A 23,710-nucleotide genomic window follows, 5' to 3' on the forward strand; every position below is an offset into this window, starting at 1 on the left:
GTTTCAGCTGGGAACCGTGGCGATGTGGGCGAGCACAGACTGGAGCCCAGGTGTCTTGGTTTGATTTGAAGACTCTGTTATTGAGGTCAATGGGGCAGATGTCTGCATCTTCTTCTTCTCACAGACCCAGGGTGAGAGTGGCTCAGAGGCCAAGCCTAGAAAATCCTTTTCGTCCTGCTCTCTGAGGCAGTGCAAACATCTCTGATACCAGTGGCCCAGTGAAGAAAAATGTGCTTGATCCTGGAAACAACTCGTTGAGACACAGACAGCACCCCCCAGGCATGCCCCACCAGCTTCTGGAATCTTAATTTTTAAGTGATCTTTAGAATATTCTTTAGCACTGTGACTGTATTTGTTAATCTTGATAACATTTTTCTCAATCCTGGATGTTAAAAGAAAAGAAAAATTCATTCTGTTAATGTGACTTTCACATAATGTGAAAGTAGGAATTCATTCAGAATATTACCTATATTAAACAAACTGCATGAAAACTGTTTAACCACCCTCCTCCTTTTCTACTCCAGACTACATGCCTGCTAGGAATAGATAGGGATGGTTGAAAGTAGAGCAGAATGGTCATCCTGCTTTATCTTGAAGTATCAGCCAGCTGGGCTATCCCCCTGTGTAGGATTGTGATCATTTCTGCAAGGTTAAAGAATAGAACACAAGACACATATTTTATAAGGTTATTTATAATGGTAACCAGAAAAAATCACATACAAGAGAGTGCAGGAAATCTGTCCACACACTAAGGACCAAAGAATCCAGCTGAGGGCCTAGATCCCATGACAGTGTCCTGCATAAGTCCAGCTGAAAGCCTAAGAGCTCATGACAGTGCTTCCCAGAAGTCCAACTGGAGGCCTAGGACCCATAACAATACTCCATACAGGCCTCTTTCATGGATCTGTGTTGGGAAGGCCCAAAGGTCAGTGGTGGAATCTAGAAAGTCTGTGCCAGCAAGATGAAGGATCTGTGCTAGCAGGATGAGGGATCTGCAATGGAGCCGGGAAGTGATGCTCAAAATAAGAACCAAGGCTCCTCCAAAAATTACCACAGCCATCCTCAGCAACAGTGAAGTTCTGAGATTCTCCAATGATCAGGAGAGCCGAATTCTCATTAGGAAAGCCAACACAATAAGCTTCTCCGGGAGACAGACCTATGTACCTTCTTCCCTCTGGAGCTAGGAAGCGATGCTCAGCGTGAGGACCAGAGCTCCCCCAAAGTGAACTAAAGCTATTCTCAGTGCCAACAAGGTCCTGAGCTCCTCAGAAGATGAAAACAGCTAAGTTCATAAGGAAAGCCAGCATGACAAGCTCCTCTAAAACAAACAACAGCTCCTTTCAGCCTCTGCCAGCTCCCAACAGCCTTTTTCAGTTCCCAACACCTTAACTTCTTCTTCTCCAGTTCTGCCTCTTGTGCTGTTGGCAACAATCTTCAGGTGGGCCGCCCATACCCAGCACCATGCTTACTCAGTTCAGCTGGGTGTTATAAGTTGACCACCAGTTGTCAATCCACCACATCTCCTATCATATTCTCCTTAATTATTGATAGCTATAATGTGCACACATTTCTCAGAACCTTCTTTTACTCTTTATTATTTTAATGTCCATCATGTGTTCAATCCCACTGCATAAACTAAAAAGAGCAACTACATAATACGAAGTGTGAACAAGGAGATTTAGGAGTGGGGAGTACAATCAAAGCTGTATGATCTACCCTTTGGATTCTATTTGTGCAGTCTAAGAGATGTAGATATCTGCTATTTAGCTGAAATTTTGATCATCATGGCCAGCTGAATAGGATAGTTTATCTAAATAAATCCATGTTATCTTTTGTAAATAACAAGGAAATCTAGGCTGAGAAAAACTGATGTTTTAGTCATATAGCATATCATTCAGTTCATCCTAAGGAAAGGAGTTTCAAAAAAATTGAAGAAAAAAAAGGATAGAGGCATTGTTTATTATGGGATTGAGGCAGATGTTTGTGCAATTGAGAAATACCATCATGATAATCAGGTGTCAAGGTCTTAGAAACAATCATGCCAACTTAGAGAGCTGTGGCACAGTATGCAATAGGTTGAAAATAAGTCTATAAGAGTACAATATTACAATTCCTTTAAAATTATCTAGGCTGTTCTTTTTACATTGGAATCTGTTAACCATCTCCATATAACTAAGTATTATTTGATAATCAAATTAAAATATGACCATCATTAAATAAAACCTATGTACAACTACATTTCTTCTACACTCTTTTCTTAGGTGCTTTCACATATTACATTGCATATATATAATTGTGTTTTTCACTACAGGAGATAGTACCATCCTAAAGTAATAAATATGAATCTAAGTACCTTATCTACAAAAATGCATTTTTATGAGCAACATCTTTCTTCAGAAAGGATGGATAGCAATGGAATTGTTTCTATAAGCTATAGAACATTATATTTCTCCTAGTCACTTAAAATGGTCTCCTGAATATACATACATTAGTAGGATGAAGTAGGTTCTAGAGTCTTATATATTTGAAACTCAGCCATCTACAAAAGGCAGAGATATATATGCAAAGATTGACTTTTTGTCTTAAGTAGAATATGCATGTTGTAGGGTATTATGAAGGTACATACTTCTCTTTAGGCTGGGATGTGCTTAAGGAGTTGTGATTAGGTGGTGATATAGTTAGATATGGACATACTATATACTCATTCCGTTACTTATAAGGGTGCCATAGTTTCCTAAAATCTGTATTAAGTTGGAAATTTTCTTATTTAGCATATCCTATCCTTCTTCCTTAGGAGAAAGTGTGATGAAAATGTGCTTGCCCTAGCAATAAGCTTTTATATCTAATATAGCGTATCTCACATGTAATACTGAGCCAAATTCCAATATTGCTTATTACTAGCAGTATTAATAACAATTTTATAATTTATTGGGGTACCACAGAGTGAACAACATACATCAGGTAACCTAAATGCAGTAGTACCAAATGTACCTCCAAATGGTTGTTTAAATATGTTTATCACTTAACATTTTTAGGGATCAATTTTCTTGCCTCCAAAATAAGGTGTGGGAACATTGGCACAGATTGGTAATTTTCTAGTTCATGTATTTAGATGTACTTTTATGTGTGCATTTTTTCAGCATAATTTTTCTTCAAATAAAGTCATATATAGAACTCTCACATTTAGAATGGGATAAAATAGGATGCTTTTAAAATTGCTTTCATTTCACAAAAGTTGTCTCAATCACACACCAACCTTTAGGCTCGTTGTACGACAGCGTAAAGACCACATGGCAAGATTTAAGGCCCTTCATCACCCCAGTCTTCCATGATTCCTTGACTTTGTGGTGTTCAGTCAACAGCCCCAAATGATCCAATTAAAGTGAGCCTTATCTTTACTCACCAGAAGGTGAAAAACTGTAGACCTTGTTAGTAGTGCCTAATACAGGGAGGATTCGTTCAAATTATTTATTGTCTAACCCACTAAACATTCAGTGTCAGACATGATGAATTTATTGTTGCAACCCTATTTAAAAATGATCAGAGCTATGTTTAATCAGCCACGCACTGTGATAAAAATGAATTTGTCCTCATTAAGAAGGGACATCAAGAAATAAAGTCTATCAGAGAAGAATGCAGTTGAAAAAGTTACTAAATTACTGGTGTATATATTTGTATAATGTGTGGTGGTGGCAACGTTTGAAGGTTTTACTTCAGAGAGTTTGTAGTGACCATTTTACTTATAACTGGCAGCACTAGGCATGAGTTATGGTGGTCTTCCTAAGTAAGTGGCAATAAAAAGTTTATAGCACCCCAGACCATCACTACATACTTTATTTAAACCACTTAGTTTCTTCAGATTTTTTTTTTTTAAGTTCTCCACTTTTTCCTTCTCTGTGAAGTTTCTTGATATAGAAATATGGCTTCTTTGGAGTGGGTCGGGCCAAGAGCATTTGAAGACGACAAGATGGAATCAATTTACGTTGCAGTCAGAAATTTATGCACTGGTGTGGAAAGCTTATAGCATATTTGCTGGTTGTTGTGGTCCAATATAGATTGAAAAAAGTATAAATTGTAAGCCATAATTTACAAGAACAAATAGGCAAGGCTTCTGGAATATTGGTATAGTAATAGAGCTACTAAGCATTGTTGACTATTTTCACTAGCTCTCCTGGGTCAATGTGCTCTCATAGTTGGATTCGTAAATGCACACATACCAGATCTCAGTATGGAAAATATCTATGACTGCAATATTTTACTAATACCCAAATAAAAGCTTCACAAAAACATTTATCTTATTTGGTGGCTTATCACAATATTCTAGTGCCTAAGAAGACTACCTTGTGCATACTAAGTTTAAGAATATTTTGAATGAGTGATTGAATGGATGCAATACTTTTATTTGAGAGAGGAATGCATGTTTTTAGATTTCAGTGAGAAGTAGGTGAACGTTTCAGAAATACTTTTTGAGTCTGTTAACCTGAAAAACTTTGAGGTCAGCTACTCAAGATACATGGCAGAATGGGACTCTTGAATCCAGAAAGCAGTAAAATGTACAAGAATGGATAGTTATAATCTCAAAATTAGACATGTCTACTTGGACAGACTATAAGCTTGAGGGTAAATCTGGGTTTTTCATGATGGAAGAAACTTTAACTGAGAATCCTGATAGTGTCATAGTAGGTAATGAGTAGCACTCAAGAAAGATCGATGAATATCAAAAGTACTCTAATTATGAAAGCACAAATCAACAAAAGAATAGCAACACCTAGAACAAAAACATTATGACAGAGAGCAAATACATTTTTAAACACATGTTCATTTAGTTTTAATTAAGCATATGTGAGCACTACTATATTTAGAGCAATGTTTTATTCAGTAATACTCACTGTTCAAAATTCACAGGACATTTATGTTTTACCAAAGTGGGCATTTGTATCTAAATTTATCTGAATTTCTGACATCTACATAGCACAATATTAATGTGAAAGTTATTCTATTCTGTCTCTTTATATCTTTTTAGCTTTCATTAACCTATTTGATGTGCCAACCAAAATTATTTAATGATGTATATTTCTAAGACTGAGATTGCAATGATCAAGAAGACATGTAGCGCCAACTATTCCAAAGTCTAGTCTTTCCTGTTTCCCATAACCAGTAACCACTGTTATAGTTCCACTTTTTACATGAAAGAACTTCTCCATCAATAGCACATCTGCATATGTTCAAACTCAGTTACTTTGCATTTTCTACCTTAATTGGCCTTACTTAACACAAGCTATGTCTGTGGGAAAGAAACACATAATTGTTACTTTTACATGTCAACTTGATGGATTTACACTGTATTCAAATATTTCAACAAATATCGGAGTGGAAATTTCTATAGAGGTGTTTTTCTGTGAGATTAACATAAACTGCTAGACTAGGAAAAACACATTACTTTTCATAATATGTATGGGCCTCATCCAATTAGTTGAAGACCAGAGGTAAAAAAAAAAAAAAAAATACCTCCATGTAAGAACGAATTCTTCCTGCCTGCTTGCTTTCAGATGGAGACACTGGCTTTTTTCCAGCCTTTGAACCTGAACTGAAATATTAACTCCTCTTGAATCTGTGGCCTGTGGGTACCAAATTTTAGATCACAGTCACATCATTGGATTTCTTGGCTTTCGACCTTTAAGATTTGGCAGAAACCAACCAATGAGTTCCTTTATGGTTTCTAGATTGCTGAATAACCCTACCTGACTTACCAGCTTCCCCATTTGCATGAGCCAATTTCTTATAACAAATTTCTCTATATTCATATCAATATATAAATTTAAAATGTAAAAATATAAATCTACACACACATGCCCACATACACACACATGCAAATGCACACATGTGTACATACACACACACAAATGCACACAAAGTTAGTTATATTTCTTTGGAGAGCCCAGATTAATCCAAGAGCGCCTAGCAAAGCAGTACCACAAACCCTCCTCCATAGAGCTACCTCTAATGTCCAATTTTCCAAAGGTCACCTTCTTTACAGCTGGTCCAATGCATGGTGGCACACGTCTGTAATCCCAGTTCTTGAGATGCTGAGGCAGAAGGGTCACCTAAAGCTCAAGGCCAGACTGGGTTCCATAGTGAGTTCAAAGCTAGCCTGAGCTACATAGTGAGACCCTGTTTCAAAAACAAAAACAGCAACAACAAAACAAAAAACCCACCAGCTGGTCCAAAATGAAAGAACATGAATAAGGTCAACATTCTACTTTTCCTGATCTACTCCAAATTTTAGATTTAATTCACATAGTTTCTTACCAATGTAGGTTAATGATTTTCCCTAAAAAATTAGATTGCTTATGAGAGCTATATGTGGTTCCCATCATATGAAAAATATGCAACATAAGTTACTCCAAATTAATCTTTTAAAGGAATTCAAATTATGGGTAATTTCAGATACTGGAGCAATTCAATGAAGAACATTCTTTCAGTGTTAGTGGCCTTTCCCATAGACATTCCTATAAGAAGAATCATCCCTACTGACTACTAGGCAGTAGTCAGACTACCGTTCCTTGCTAGAATATTAACCATACGGCCAGCTTGTAGCATAGAATAGTATCATACATGTATACTTGCATATATTTGTGTTGAAGGCAATATTTAAGACTATGAAATGTAAGAATTGATCATAACCTTTTTTAATTTTTGCTTTGGTCTGGGTAAAGATTAACTAATTTTCAGGCTACCATGTGGGCAGGAAACATCAACAATACCACATAATGAAGCCTATAAAGGGCTGCTTTTATAAGTAGGGCTTATTAGCATGTATTTTTAAAAGTTTAATAAAACTTGATAATACCTGATGTGAATATTTGAAATATGCTGAGTTTTTGGTGTCTTGTTCTTTCCTTCTCTGTATTTTTGTCTGCAACAGAAGTATTCTTTGGGTCATGATGAGTTAGTTAAAAATGATTATATAAGAAGGCATTAAACTAGTTACAAAAGTGATAACATTAGTTTTTCCAGGCTATTGCACATCCCATTTCTACTTTTAATGATTCGTATGTTTTCCAAAGCTTTGTACAATTAATATTACTTAATAGTTATGGAAATGTTCACAGGACATTCATTCAAGGAGATAAAACAGTTTTAATGGCTGTAATATAAAACTTCAAGCATGAGTTTCTCAGATGATACTGTACTGCATGTCAAAGTAGCTATTTTCAAATTGTGAACATTAAATTTTTGACTGCAAAGATCACCTTTAATGTATGCTCCACTGGCTGCTGGGGTCTGAGAAAATCATTACTAATTGATATGCCTTAAGGACCTGGTAGTTCTCCGAGTTGGGTAAACCCAAGAGAAATACTAAGAGCTAGATATTTGATACTAATTATGCACAATATACGCTGGAGGTAGACCCATTGTGACAGTTATATTATTGTCAAGTTGCTAGACATCAGATGTTCGAGTAATTTGGCACTATTACTAAATTCTGTCTCTGTGAGTTTATGAAAGATGATATATAAAGTATGGGGGCAGGATTCTGTGATCTTCATTTGTCATAGAAATTTATACGTTGAAAGGAAAAAAAGATGAAAAGAAACAAATTTAAGCTTAGTAAATTATACTAAATGACATTACTTTTATTAATATTCCTTATGGCTTTTTCATTACAAACTTAGAAACAGAAGTAGAAGACTTCTAATATTCCACTTGAATTGTTTAATACCAAGCTGTACATGGAGAATGGGATCTGTTTAAAATTACTTAGGTGATTCAGGCTTCTTTGAGAAATACTGCTGGAATTTGGGTTAACATCTGCTTGTATAAAACTGGAGACCAATGGTGATACTTCTATGAGTATATTTTCTGCAAGCTGATAAGCTTTAATTTTGTTTAATTTATTTTTTGGAGAAAAATTTGTCAACTTTCTGTAAGTATCTGGAGTACAGTAAGAATTGAATATCATTTAATGGAAAATGAAAAGCTAGGAATTAGTTTGAAATGTCTCATCAAAGCCATTCCATTAAGTTGTCAATACACCATCTACAGGGCTCTATAGATTCTGTTCATGACATGTCTCCTTGTACAATTTTATTTCTAGAAGAAACGTATGACTTTAATGCAGGTTTATCACCTGGGTCAGCGAAAACTGTAAAGCCAAGTTAGTTTGGCAAGGGTGTGTTTCTCATGTTCAAGTACAAAAGTTCAAATGTTACTGCTTACTACTGTAACTCAAATTTCAAGCAGTGGCCTAATTATCTGAGATCTACAATTGGTAGAAAAGATTTTTAAGGTATTTCATTATCACCATTAGTTTCGTAATACATCATCAGTCACCTTCCAAAGGTAGATCTTTCAACATTTTAAGACTTAGGACAGGACTTATAACTGAAGTAAAACTTATAAAGAAGCAAAACATCAATATCACCAAAATGAAAAAAGAAATAAAACAGACAAAACGAGTAGACACTTCTGAAAACAAAGTCCAAATGGTCAATAGGTGCATAAAAATGTTCAGCATCTTTTACCATCAGAGATATGCAATCAAAACGAGGCTGAGATTCCTTTGTGCGCTAGAACTGATAGTTATCACCAAAAACTCAAAAGGCAACAAATACTTCAAGGTTATTGGGAAAAAGGATGCCTTGTATATTTTTGTTGGGAATGTAAACTAGTACAACCACTATGGAAATCAGTATGTAGGTTCCTCAAAAATTTTTAAAAAAACCCTAAAAATAGAAATCCATTTGATCTAACTATACTTCTTTTGGAATCTTCTCCAAAGAGTTAAAGATGTAATAACACATGCATACATCATCAATGGATACATACACAAATTTATAGCAGCACAATTCATAATTATGGCAACAGCCTATACAACCATCAACAGATGAATGCATAAAGAATATATAGCATATATTCATAATGTACTACTCAGCTACTAAGGATAAATTTGAGTCATTCTTAGGAAAATGAATGAATCTTGAGACCATAATGCTAAGTGAAATAAATCAGAGACAGACGACTAGATGTCAAATGATTTCTTTTGTTTCAGAAACTGTGGCAGATTGACAACTGGGGATCAAATTGTAACACCCGGTTGAACTGAATCAGCATGGTGCTAGGTGTGGTAGACCCACCTGCGGATTGTGGTCAACAGAATAAAAACAGAACTGGAGGGAAAAGTTGGGGCTGTTGATTCTCCTGGAGAAGGGTGTCGTGCTGGTTTTCCTGATATGAAGTTGGCAGTTCTCATCATCGAAGGAGCTCATAACAATGCTGTTGTTGAGGATGGCTGTGGTTCTTTTAGGGGGAGCTCTGGTCCTTAAATTGAGCATCACTTCTTGGCTCCAGTGCAGATCCTTCAGCCTGCTGGTGCAGACTTTCTAGCTTCCACCATTGACCTTGGGCCTTCCCAGTGCAGGTCCTTGATACAGACTTGCATGAGACATTGTCATGGGCTCTAGGCCTCCAGTTGGACTCATAAAGGACACTGCCATGGGCTGTAGGTTTTCAGCTGGACTTGGGCAGGCCATTGTCATGGAATGAAAACCCTCACCTGGATTCTTTGTGTCACCAGTATGTGGACAGATCTCTGCACTCTTTTGTGTTTGACTCTTTGGGTGAATATTACAAAATAATCCTATAAATTATGTGTCCTGCATTAAATTGTTTACCTTGTAAACACTAACTACAATAAAAACAAAAAATATTAATAATTTAAAGAGCAAGTTGAAGATAACATTATGTATTACAACAACCATTATTAATATCCTATCACTTTGTTTTGAAATTCTGTATCATTTTACTGTTCTCTATGCCGTTTTGTTTATGTATTTGTTGTTGTTATTTTGTTTTCTTTCTTATCTCTTTAAAAGAAAAAATAAAATTTAGATGTATACACAAGGATTGCTAGAACAGGTGTATTGCTGAGGTCTGTAGCTTATTGAAAAGAACAGTCAATGCTTAAAATTTTCTGTTTTTTTGACCAATTTTTGTACACTTGTATCTGGTAATCAGAACAATCAATCTGAAAACAATATGCAGTACAAAAACCATTGTTGAACTCCTACCATCTTGTATGGTGGAGCTCTGCATCATTTCCTATGTTTTTTTTTATTACTTGTTTACTGTCTTTGATTGTTTGATCAATCTTACATTCTTACATCCGGTGGACTGAGCAATTTCGTTGAAGATAACAGTATGTGATGCAGCACCACTGTTAATTCCTATCATTTTGTTTTGAGGTCACATATTGTTTTTGTTGTTTTTGTATTGTTTTGATTTTGTCTTCATTGTTGTTGTTTTGTTAGTTTGTTATCTTTAACATAAAATTTTTTTAAAAAGATAAAAGATAGATGATGAGAAATGGAATTCACTTTTTGGAGAGATGGTAAGACGATCTGCAGAAAGTGGAAAAGGGGAAGGTAGGCATGGGAAGGGGAAGTAAAAATGATTTCCATGCAATATTTATATATACTATTTGTCCAAGATGAATGTATTATACGAGAAGTGATCTCTTGTAGCGTATATACTATATATATGTTTTATATATATATATATATATATATATATAAAATGTGTGTGTGTGTATATATATATATATATATATATATATATATGGTTTTCTAAAGAGAGTTACAATGTAGTACAAGGAACAAAGCATCTACAGAGAATTCTAAAAATGAAACAGGATGTGGCAAATGCCCCAGTCATATAGGTATAATAATCATATTATATATTGTGACAATTAAACTTTTCAACCAGATTGACTTGAGAGAAACTTAAATTAGTAATACACACTTCTGGATACGCATGGGATGATCATGGTGGTGTGACTTTGGGAAATATATCTGATCCCTGGTTCATTCCTCTCCACAATGCTTCTCACCCCTCTCTTTCCCTGATGCAAAGAGTTGGGGATCTTTCCTCCATCATGAGATTCCTGCTTCAGAGTCAGCCTATCATTCAGTACTACCACTGAAAGTATGAGTCCAAATAAATCCTTCTTTCATATTGCTTTAGTCACTTGATCACAACAATAGAAAACTGACTGATACTTATATTGTCTAAACTATGATGAACACTATTAATGATTATATCAATAAAAGATGTAACCATCACTAAACCAAAGCAACAAAGGTGTACATTTACCTTTAATATGAATGATACTCTACAGTGCTCTCAGAGACTCCAAATATCAAGAGCACTTTAACAGCATGATGAGGGAAATCTTTACGTGGACATAGCACTTTAGTCAAACTTTGAAAGTTGGCTATGACCTTGATAGGTAGCTATAGGAGGAGAGCTTTGACAGAGGTGGGATTATTATAAACAAAATTCTGAAGATAGATAAAGCACAGGTCTACCTAAGGAGCACAAGAAGTATACCTTAAATTAAGAGAAAACAACGAAATTGTTTAAAAGATAAAGCCGCAGTGTTTTATCCAGGATAGAACATACAGGACCTAAGAGTTTTAAATGTTTTGCTAATGAGTATAGACTTTTTTTACAGTAGTCTTTATGGCCCATGAAAATACAGTTGCATTTTTTAAATATACTTATCATTATTATCTTAATTATTTAGCATTAGGTATACTTTCAATTAAATTTAGCAAGAATCCCTTTGGAAGGATATTAGTGTTAAATGTGCCTATTTGGTAGGATAGTGGCTACTTTAACTACAATATTTGAAACATATTTATGTCCGAGAGGTGGAGATCCTGAGTGGACACTACTGGATCACTGTACTCCATGTTTTGAGGGAAAAATATACAAAAGTATATGTTATCTGCTGTGATAATTATTGTTTCTCTTTTCTTATTGGTTAGATGAAAAGAGATCTTTTATTGTGCATTTTACTTGGGTATATAAGTTTGTGTTTTGCTTTTTGTTGAGGTAAACGATGCTTTTGTGTTCTAAAATTGAATTTTGTTTGATGTAGACATTTTCTTATCTTTACATCTACATTTTATATCATTCAATATACTATATTTTGTCACAGGTAGATAAATTATTCTGCTTCTTCTCCACATTCCTGTCTCAGTTTGATATATTTAGTCAGCTCTCAGAAAGGAATATGCAATGGTCAAGACAGAAGAATCACATATCCTAGCAATATGCAATTGGTTTCAAATATTACTGAAGACTCTTGACTAAAAAGAATATCATGAAGTCTTTTGGGTATATCTTGTTTCAAACGTACTGTTAAAATTCAAGTTGCTGATGTTCAGGGCTGTGATATTGAGGTCACCTCTCAGTCCAGGCTAATCAAATTGAAGTTGTTTCAACTTGCTATCCATTGTACTGTGGTAAGCAAAATATTTATGAAACAAAAAGGAATTAGATTAACTCTACACAACTTGATTTAATTTACAAATTCAGAAATGTTTAAACCTTAATTTCAACTCTATTATACACAATAGCTCTGTCTTAGTTGCTTTCCTCATTGCTATGACAAAATACCCAACACTCATAAGTTCAAGGAGAAAAGGTTTATTTTGGTTTACAGTTTGTAGAGGTTTCAGTGCATTGTTGGCTGGGTACAAAGCAGGGTGGCATGGCAGAGGGGCATCACAGTGGAGTAACAGTCCATGCCACAGCAAGCAAGAGGCAGCAAGCAGTGAAGCAGTAGTAGCAGGCCTCCTCTTCCTTTTTTATCCCATCCAGACTACAAACCTTTTAGGTGGTGTCACCCACACCCAAGGTGGGGCTTATCATCAGTCACACCCAGAACACAGGTAAACCAATCATTGGACCAAGCCAGTTATCACATCCTTAATCCATATTCACATACCCTTAATCAACATTTGCACACCATAGTTCCAACCTCCTCCAAAAAATCTCCTGCTGTGAGTGCATGAGGCATCTGAGGGACATCTCGATATAAGCCAAAACAGACTACTAGGATACATTAGCGAGTGATGTCACCACTATTTATGAAATTCTGTATATTGACATCTCAATTATCCCTGCGTTATTGTTATCACAATGTAGCTCATGTAATCAAATGTTTCACTTAATCATCTACCAAAGTATATTTGCTTTTCTTAGTAAAGACATTAAAGATCTATATAAGGTCCAGAGAAGGGAAATATGTAGATAGTAAAGCACAAGGGGGAACTTCTGAAGATGGACATTTTATAAAGAGCTACTTTCAGTTCCAGTGATTGAAGAATGATTAAATAAATCATACTACTCAGTGCAGTAAGATGCAATCATTTAAAAATAGCTAAAAAATTTATGTAGCAAGAAGACAATGTTCTAATAGTGTTCTAATTTTATGTAAAAAATGACCATGAAATTTTATCTTTATTTTAGTAGCCATATAAAATACACATACAAAAATGGTACAAGACAATATATACAAATGAAAATAGGTGTCTGTTCTGCTTTATATCTACATGTCTCACAAGAGCTTCGTGTGTTCATAGGTGGGACTTTTGGGAAAAAAATTAAAGAGTTAGTTTCAGAAGTTCAGGTTATATTTCATCTGTGGATGGCTTGCCTGCCATATATGAGGTTTCTGGTTCAATCCTCACCTCTGATAAAAGAATGAATAAATGAATAAGTAAATATAATTCATTTAGTTTCAAAAGAAAACATTGAGCAATTGTAGGATAAAAATTAATAATACTAGAAAGATGTAGAAGGTTACTACTAAGTTGTTCCTCAGATTTTAGAAACCAAGTTCATAAGTACCTTTTCACACTTTTCACCATGTTTTGAGGTATGGTTTACCATCATCTATCAGAACTGAAGCAGATTATAGATTCATGCTGGAACACCCTACCAAAGACTAAGGTGGAACCAGAAGAAACAGAGGTTGATCAATGCAAGGGATACTAGGAAGTACAATGCAGTATTAATAAATTTATAGAGAGCTTGTATTCATTTTTAAAAGATGCTATCTTTTCAGTATTTACATTTAGTGGGATAGACATTGCATCTAGAATCAAAGAAATATGTGATTCACTAAGATAGGAATGGTTTCATGGTGCCTAGTGATTAGTTCATTTACAGTGAGTACAAGAGGGCTGAAGCATCCTTTCATGGGGGGGGGCATTTGGAAATAGACATTAAAACTTAGGCAGAATCTAGTTGTATGAACCCAATCAAATCTAGGAGGAACAAGATAAAACTGAAATATGGAGAAGATATAGGCATTTAAGCATGATAATTTGCACAATAGAGTTGAGACTTCTGACATCTCCTATATTGTTTATGTTGGTCAGGGCTTGATCAAGGTAAAAGCAGGTATAAGGTGTAGGAAAACAATTTTAATTCATCCAGTTGGAAGCATCCAGAACAAGAGCTAAAACTGATCCACTGAGCTCATTAAGGATGATGGGTGGGGGAGCGCCAACCTGCTGAGATAAAGCAGGCAGTGTGTAATGTGCTCCACTGAGTTGGAATAAGATCTGCTTTGATAGGTAGAGCATGATATCTATGAGCAGACTATAAATCACAATCCTAGACAACCTGTATGACAAAATAATGAAAATATCCTACAGAATGCGTAGATCATTATTTTAAACAATCTCAAAGCAACTAAGAGTCAGACAAGATCAGGAGTGGTCAAGAAGGCATGGCCCCATAGACTTAGCAGCTAGCAAGGAGAGGCAAGCAGTCATTAGGGAAATCTGGCAGCAAGGACCCAGACTCAAGTTTGTTATTTTGAAATACAACTTTCTTTCAGTAAGGACTAGTGGATTCAAGGTAAACCCTAGTGTCAGGAAAGTAAAAGTACCACAAGAGAGATAAAGTTTCTGAAAGTAAGGCAAGAATATGGCAGGGCTGGCATTCATGTGCTCCAGTGGCTTTAGTAATGTGGAATTCATAGTTGGAATAAACCAAAAAGATATGCTTTCATGTTTAATAAAAATATTTCAGTTGCTATTTCAAATAAGGGTAATTTTAAACAGAGGTGAGTAATTATGGATTAATTCTTTTAAGAGTATTACATGTTTAATTTTTATAAAGTAGTTATTTAAAAAAATCTTTGACTTGTGGCATCAGAGAAAATTTCTCAATCAGGGAGTTCATGACTGACATTGTATTGGCTATTTTGTTTTCCCTATTTTGTACTAGTTTTGTTCTTCCTAAATATATAAATATTTAACTGAAAAGTTTCTACTAGCATTTTGAGAGCAGCGCTTGTTTGGTTCCATCAGAAAATAGAACCTGAAGGAAATATTTTATTAGGGAGTGCAGTTTTACAGAGAAGGTGTGAGGGGAAAGTGTGTCAAACAAGGAGGGAGAATCAATTCAGTAATGTTCCATCAAATGGCCTCCAGTTGACATCCAGAGGAATTCATTGTGTAAGTTCAAAAAATTATTTCCTCAGAGATTTTATAAATAACTTCTCTATACTACTGCATATGCAACTGCTGGAGAGTGATCTCAAGAAAGTGAGGGGAAATAATTTATTCTCCAGCCCCAATTTTCCACTGAGTCCAGCTAGTCCCATGGGGCCTTAATTACCTCCTGCACATTGGCATGGTGCTTAAAGTGGCTCTTTTCCACACCCTAGCTAAAATAAGGAAGCAGAAAAATACGAAGTCACTATCAGCTTTTCCTGTGTGGACAGGGTCAGATCCATCTTGGAATAGTTCATCTTAATGGAAGCTGGAGCTATAACAAATCTCTTAACCTCCTGGAGACTAGCGAGGTTGAGAATACTTGAAGTGGCATATAAAAATGTCTGATGCAATGGTGTAGACCAATTTTATTTTGTTGTTTCACTTGAAACGTTCTAAAATATTTCCCCATATATTATAATTCAGATGTCTAACAAGAATAATTATAGTATTACTTAAGCTCGGATGTAATTGTTACAAATGATTCAAGACCTGAAGGTTGGAAAATCAGAGCTCACATATATCTATAGTAATCTGTAAAGTTACTCTCAACCTTGCCTCCACATTATCCTTTTTACTTCTCTCTTTCCCACCATTCTTCCTCTATACTTATTTATGCAGCAGCTTCTTTCATTCTTCCAGTCCTAAATTTTGAGGGACATTTGCACTACATTTTGATAAATCCAATTTCTACTTTTCTATTGATTTTTCTTGTTATTTTTGTAATTATCTTTATTTTTAATTGGCCTTCAGGGAAATAGTGGCTCTAAGTTTTTTCTCTTAAACTCTGCAAAGGAGTTAATGATCCGAAGATCAACACTAAAATGCATACTTTTGAAAACCCTTATATCATTTTGTGAAGACAAAAGATCACTTTTGTAAGGGCAATAATAACTTTTATATTCATTCACCTTCAGAGTTTGAGACTTTAGATTCAAATTTAAATGTTTTAACATGAAATCAGAGAGTGGAATTGAACACTTCTTCATAAATGGAGGCTCTTCCAGGTTGGAATCCTCCTGTGAGAATATTTTTGTGATTACTACTTTTACCCCTAGCCTTACAGTGTATATGTAGATTTGTTAATTTCAGAACACAGAAATTGTTTGCCGATCTTTTTTGTATTAGTTCCTTGAGGATAAGTTGTGAGGTCAAAATGTGACAGTCATTTGTTTCTGTGATTTGATACCTGATAGGTTTCTTAAAGCATGTTATGTTGAGGCCTCTTAGTTTGAAGGATTACCATAGGTTAAAAAGGGAGCTGTGGATATTGAGATCTGCATTCTTTATTAGGGCTTGCAACATTGGAAATGCAAAATTGTTAGAACAATTTTTTTCATGAAATGTGATAACTTTTATATTGACTTGGTTTGTAGTTTTGCATGGCAGCTCATTTTATGTTTGGTTTACATAACAGATTTCTGAGTATTTCCTTTCCACTGACCTCTTGTAGTGCCTTTTTTTTCTATTTCTACTGCTTTGAACATTTTTCTTTTCCCAATGCTTTGAATATTTCTCTTTATATTATCTTTCTTTTCTCTTTCCCCCCAAGCTTTATGGAGATGTAATTAACATACAAATATTGTATGTATTTATGAACAATTACCAAAATCAACTTAATGAACATACTAATCATCTCACAGTTATGTTTCTTGTGGCAAGATCATTTAATTATAATATCTCAGCAAACTTCATGTAAATGATACATTAACTACAGGCAGCATGCTATACATGAGCTATCCAGAATGTATGCATCACATAAATAAAATGTGCCATTTGATTAACAAATCCTTGTTGCCTTACTGTAGCCTCTGATAATCACCATCCTTATCAGTGCTTTTGTAAATTAAATATTTAGGTTCCCTATAGAAGTAATATGCAATATTTGCTTTTCTATGTATATCGTATTTTGCTTAGCATAATGTCCCCTCAGGTTCATCTATAATGTTGCAGATGTAAAGATATATTTATTTTACTTTTTAATGCTGAAAATATTCCATTACACACACACACATACACACAGGCATGCACACACACAGGCATGCACACACACAAGATTTTCTTTATGCATTCATTCATTGACCCTTGGGTAGCTTCTATATTTTGGTTATTGTGAACAATGCTGCAATAACTGTGGCAATACACACATATATTCAAGGCAAGGATTTCATTTCCTCTGAGTAGATATCCAAAGTGGAAATGAGGGAACATATGGTAGTTTTTTTTTAGATTTTGGAAGGAACTCCAAACTCTTTTTCATAATTGCTCTAGCAATTTACATTCCCATCAAACATGTGCAAACGTGCTCTTTTCTTTACATCCTCTTCAACAGTGCTGATATTCTGAATTTTGTATAATATCCATGTTACTGGGCTGAAGTGACATTTATTTGTGTTTTTTATTTTATTTGGCTGATGATTAGTTATGTTAAATGTATTTGTACACAGCTGTTTGTTATTTGAATGTCTTTTTTGGAAAAATGCCTATTCAGCCCATTTGGTTATTTTGTTATTGTTCTGTGGTACTGAATTTTATCAGATCCTTATCTGTTTTGAGGATTAGCCTCTTATTAAATTTTAGAGAAAAGGCTTATAACTTCACATAATTAAGTATGTTATTGACTATGGGCCTATGATGTATTGCCTGTGTTATATTAAGCTACATTTTTATTCTACACAGAATTATTGAGATTTGTATTACAATAAATGAACATAGGATATTTAAAAATACTTTCCCATAATATGTTGATATGCTTATGTCATTTTACCCATCATTTTGTTAGTATGGTATATCACATTTACTGACTTGTATAGGTTAAACCGTTCTTGAATTCGTTGCACAAATCTGAGCATGGATACAATACTTTTAATGTACTATTGAGTACAATATGATACTGTTTAGCCGAGGATTTTGTGACTTTGTTGAGTATTGACATGTAATTTTCCTTTGTTCTTCCAGTGTCTTTGTCTGTCTTTGGTATTATGGTTAATATTGTGTTCATAAAATGAGTTTGGAAGATTTTCTTCCTTGTTGATATTTTGGATGAGTTTTAGAAGAAATGGAAATATTTTTCTTTTAATGTTTAGTAAAATTTAGAACTGAAATCATTCAGGTTTGGACATATTTTTATTGAGAATTTTTTCTTACTTTTTCAGTTCCTTTGTTCCTTATGGATCTGTTTAAGTTTTCTATTGTTTCATGACTCAGTCTTGATAGATTTTGTTACTCTAAATGTATTGATTTCTTCATAGTTGTCTCATTTTTTAATATATAATTGCTCACACTGATGTTAAGTTAAACTAATATTAGCCTAAATATGCCATCATCCATAAAAAATGTGAGTTTACTTAATGTGCAAACAAAGTGTAATCTAAGCTGAGAGTATACTCTTGTATTCAGTCTCAGCCAAGTCTCAGCCAATCTTTTTTTGTTTGTTTGTTTGTTTGTTTCCGGAACCGAGAACCGAACTCACGATCTTGCGCTTGCCAGGCAGGCGCTTTTGCTGCTGAGCTAAATCCCCAGCCCTCTTAGCCAGTCTTAACAGTCCAATCTTAAGCCAATTACAGACAGATGAAAGCTGTCAAACATGTGCAAAGAAAGGTAAGCCCTGAAATGTAACTCATCTGGCTATTTCTGCAGGTAATTACCATTTTTCTCTGCCTATATATAATATATGAACATATTTTAGAACAGAGCTCTTTGAACTGTTCTTGTCTTAAGTACTACTTGGTTGGTGAATCTTGTTCTATTCAAACTGATAAATGTAACATACGTGCAGCTGTTAATTTAACAGTGGGATCCTTGTGATCTTTTCGTTCCTGTGGTATCAATTGTAATATGTACTCTCATTTCTAAATTATTTGGGTATTCTCTTTTTGCTTTAGTTTAGCTAAAGGTTTACCAATTTTGTTTTGTCTTTTTGAAAAAATGCTTCTTTGCTTCACAAAACTTTTCCATTTTTTTCTTCTAAGCCCCATTTTATGTATTTCTGCTATGAATTTGATTATTCCCTTTCTTCTAGTCACTATGGACTTGTGCATTCTTTTCTTAGCTACTTAAGTCTTAAAGTTAGAGTGCTTATGTATTTCTTTTCTCATAAGGTAGACTCTAAATTTCCATCTTGGCACTCCTTGTTCTGCATACCATAAATTTAGCATTTTGGATTTCTATTTTTGTTTGTCCCAAGATTCTTTTTTAAATTTTCATTTCATATCTTCTATAACACATTGATTTTTCTGGGGTGCATTATTTGATTCCTCTATATTTGTCAATTTTTCAATTTTCTTTTTGTTATATCCTCTGTGTTTCAAAGAAACTATAGTTATAATCATCTTTTTTCAGAAAGATATTTTAGGGGCCGGAGATATAGCTCAGCTGCACAACACCTGCCTGACAAGTGCAAGGACTTGAGTTCGATTTCCAGCACCAAAAAAAAAAGTCATTGAAAGATATTCCATATGGTTTCAGTCTTCTCAATTTCAGAAACTTTGTGTCCTAATATATGAATTATCATGAAGAGCATTCCATTGGTGGCTGTACAGAATGTAAATCATGTTGCTGTTGGAGTTTTCTGTAACTGTTACATACATTTTATTGTATACTGTTGTATGCAGTTGTATACTGTAGTCCAAGTGGAGTGATGAAACTCCCCATGTTATTGTGTTGTTATTTCTCATTTGAGATCTATTTATATTTGCCTTACATATTTAGGTGTTTTGATGGTCAGTTCTTTGATATTTGCTTTTGTTATAATCTGTGTATCAATTCATCATTATACAACTTCACTCCTATTCCTATTATAATTTTTACTTAAAAGTCTATTTTGACTGATGTAACTATTCTTACCCATGTGCTCAGTTCATTTCCATTTTCATACTGTGTCCTTTATCATCCCTTTGCTTCACCTGTATGTTTTGTTAAAGATAAATGAGTCTCATGTTGATATCATATTATTGCATCTTATTTTTAAAATATTTTTTAATTCATTTAGCCTTGCCATGTACTTTGGAGCATTTAATCCATTTATTTTAAAGTAACTATTGATAGGTAAGGGCAATTACAATTTTATTAAATTTTTTCTGACTGCTTTTGCACTTATAGGTCCCTTTCTGTACTAATTTCTTTGAAGTTTAATATTTTCTTTTAGTATGCTCTGATTTTTTTTATTTCTGTTTAAAAGCTATCAGTTTTAATTTGTGGCTACCATGAGACTTACCTAAAATTTGCTGTAATGGATTACTTTAAATGGATAACTACTTAACTTTGGCCTTATGTAAATACTCTACATTTTTACTCTTTCATGAACACTTTGCATTTCTGTCACAGATTACTTCTTTTTATGATAAATATCTCTTAACTAATAATTGAGTTATTTTTAGTACTTTTTTCTTTCAACCTTTACACTAAAGCTAATAGTGATTTACACATGACGACTGTAGCACTTAGGGTGTTCTGAATTTTACCATACACTTGCCTTTATCAGTAAGTTTTATACTTCTTTATGTTCTCATGTTATGGATCAGAAATTTTTTGTTGCACTTTGATAAACTTCTTATAACATTTCTCATAAATCAAGCATAGGGATAATAAGTTTTCTTTGCTTCTATTTGTGTAAAATCTTTTTATCTTTCTTTCATTTAAGTAGGACATCTTTGCTGTATAAAGTATCTTGGTTCACAGACATTTTTTTCACTACTTTCAAGACATATGTGATCCCATTCTTTCCTGGCCTGCAAAATTTCTATGGACAAATCCACAGATAGCCCTGTCACGATTTTCTTGTATGTGCTGAGTCTGCTTTGACAATCCTTTCTTCACATTTATTTTTTTATTATGATGTATTTCTATGAAGTCCTCTTTAGGTAGAATTTGTTTTGGGTTGAATCTTCCTTTGAGTTTCATGTAGTTGAATTCCTTATCGCATAAAATCTTGGAGGTATTCAGCCATTACGTATTTACATATTTTATCTATTTTATCCTATATTTCCTTTGGGAACACTCATGAAACATATTATTTCTCCTGATTTTGTAACATGAATTCTGTAAACTTTTACGCCTTTTCATCCGTTTTGCTCTTTTACTCTTTCCACTGCTGTATAGGCCTTTCTTGGACTTCACAGATTTTTTTCCAATAAATCTGTTATTGGTGATTTCCCCTGAAACTTTCACTTTATTCTTTTAAATCTTCAGCTACAGATTTTTATTATATTACCGTAATGCAGTTTTTTATATGTTGCTTTCTTTTTTGAGATGCCTATCTGTATTCTTTTGCTGCTTACTAGGCTTCCTTAAAACAATTGTTTTGAATTATGTTCCAGGCAGTTGTAGCTCTCTGGTTCTTTCAGTTCAAATAATAAAACATTTTTGAGTTAAGATCTCTAGTTCTGGGCCGGGGATATAGCTCAGTGGCACAAGCCCCTGCCTGGCAAGCACAAGGTCCTGAGTTCGATTTCCCAGTACAAAAAAACCAAACAAACAAACAAACAAGATCTCTAGTTCTATCAGTCCAAATAGTAAAAAAACATAGGTCTCTTTTTTAGGTGTCATGGTTGTTTAGTGTGTGTGTGCGTCCCTTCAAGCGTTTTGATATGCGGCAATCATTTGAAAAGCAGCCAATTCATTCAGTCTTACTGTCTTTGAAAGAGGAACATCCCTACCAGTCAGCTAACCTAAAAGACTTTTTGTTTGTTCTGTTTCCAGTACTGGGAATCAAACTCAGGCCCTCGGGCTTGCCAAGCAGGCACTGTTCTGCTGAGCTAAATCCCCAGCCCCTAACCTAAAGCTTCTGTATCTTTCTTTCTCTGACCTTTACTATAGATCTGCCCACTCTACCTTTTTTGTTCTTTCTGATGGCGATTGTGGAATTCCTTAGATTTTATACCCTTTCTTCATTCTGCAAATTCAGGTTGGTTGCTGAGTCTTTATTTTTTTTTCCTAAAACAATACCCTCAAGCTCACATTAGCATGTTCTATCCCAATCCCACAGAATTTATCTAGATGAGTGCTTGTGATTGTAAGCTCTCTGCAGAGGATCTGACTTATAGTTTAATGCATATATGCAGCCAGCCACTGAGTCCGATGGGATGAAGGTAATGTCACTCAGCCACTCAGCCATGGTAATTACCTCAGTATTCTGGGTAGGAGAAGAAAGATGTGGGTGCCTTGAACATAAAAAGGGAAGCCAGATCCCTGCTTACCTTGCTCTCTGCTCTCTTTTACATCGAGCTTTGGTGTCTTGGGATAGGCAATATGTTAGTACAGTTAATTTATTCTTCTTAACTTCTTCAAAGTTTTTATGCATGAGTTCATTTCTGCTCCAATATTTTTGCTGGAAATTCCCTACTGAATGCCTAGACTCCTACAAAGGCACTTTCACCTGAAGGTCAATGTAAAACTTGGTGCACTGGAGGGAGGGAATGACGAAAAATTCCTATTCTCTCATTTTGTTAATGTCACTTTTCTTCTTTATTTCTTTTAGGTAACCTCCACTTCTCTCTCTTTCCTTTCTCTATTTTTCCTCCTGACTTCTTCTACTAATTGCCATTGACTGTACTGTATTTCCTTTCCTCCTCTATAAATTTTTCTATCCCCACTTTCTGTAATCTTTTCATGCTTTGTTTACTTTAGTTTTGTTTGATTACTCAAGAGAATTTAGGGTGGGAAGGAGACCCTGTGATAATTTATTTTAATTTCTTATCTGGATAGCTCTGAAATATGAAACCATGAATTTTACATAAAGACTTATTTAATTTTCTGCACAAAAGACTGTTTATAGAAAACAGAAAAATAAATTGGGTTAGGTTTGAATAACATTTCTATTATGCAAGATTCCTATTTCTTGATGCTTAGAAAATAAAATACTCATTATGTTTAAGTCCTAAAACTTTTTAAACACTTTAAATGTGGAAGACTAAAGTGGTTAAGCTTCCTTAGTCCTATCATTAACCTGCCTGTGTACACACACATGCATGCATGAGTACACAAGCTCACACATCCCAAATTTATTTTATAACTGAATGTCGCACCACCACAAATAGATCATATGTAAATTTAAGAATTTATTGCTTGTTTAGTGAAAATCGCACCATAATATTTCTTAAGGTCAAGTGTGAATTGATAAGCCACAGACATGCAAATTTTTCCACTAGCTTCTCAAAGATGAAAAGAGATAGACTTGTTTTTCAGTCATTTTGCCTTGGTCTATTTCAATGATTTTCTCTGAGGGAAAAATTCAAGAAAGCCTCCTTTGCTCTCTTACATAATTGTGGAGATGAAAGGAAATATACAGATTACATTTTATAATGTTTAGAACCTCTGGCATTTAACATTTTGAGAAACAGTTTTTTTTTTTTTTT

This window comes from Chinchilla lanigera, unplaced genomic scaffold (genome assembly GCF_000276665.1).
Source record: "Chinchilla lanigera isolate Chin_1 unplaced genomic scaffold, ChiLan1.0 scaffold00072, whole genome shotgun sequence".
NCBI classification, from domain to species: domain Eukaryota; kingdom Metazoa; phylum Chordata; class Mammalia; order Rodentia; family Chinchillidae; genus Chinchilla; species Chinchilla lanigera.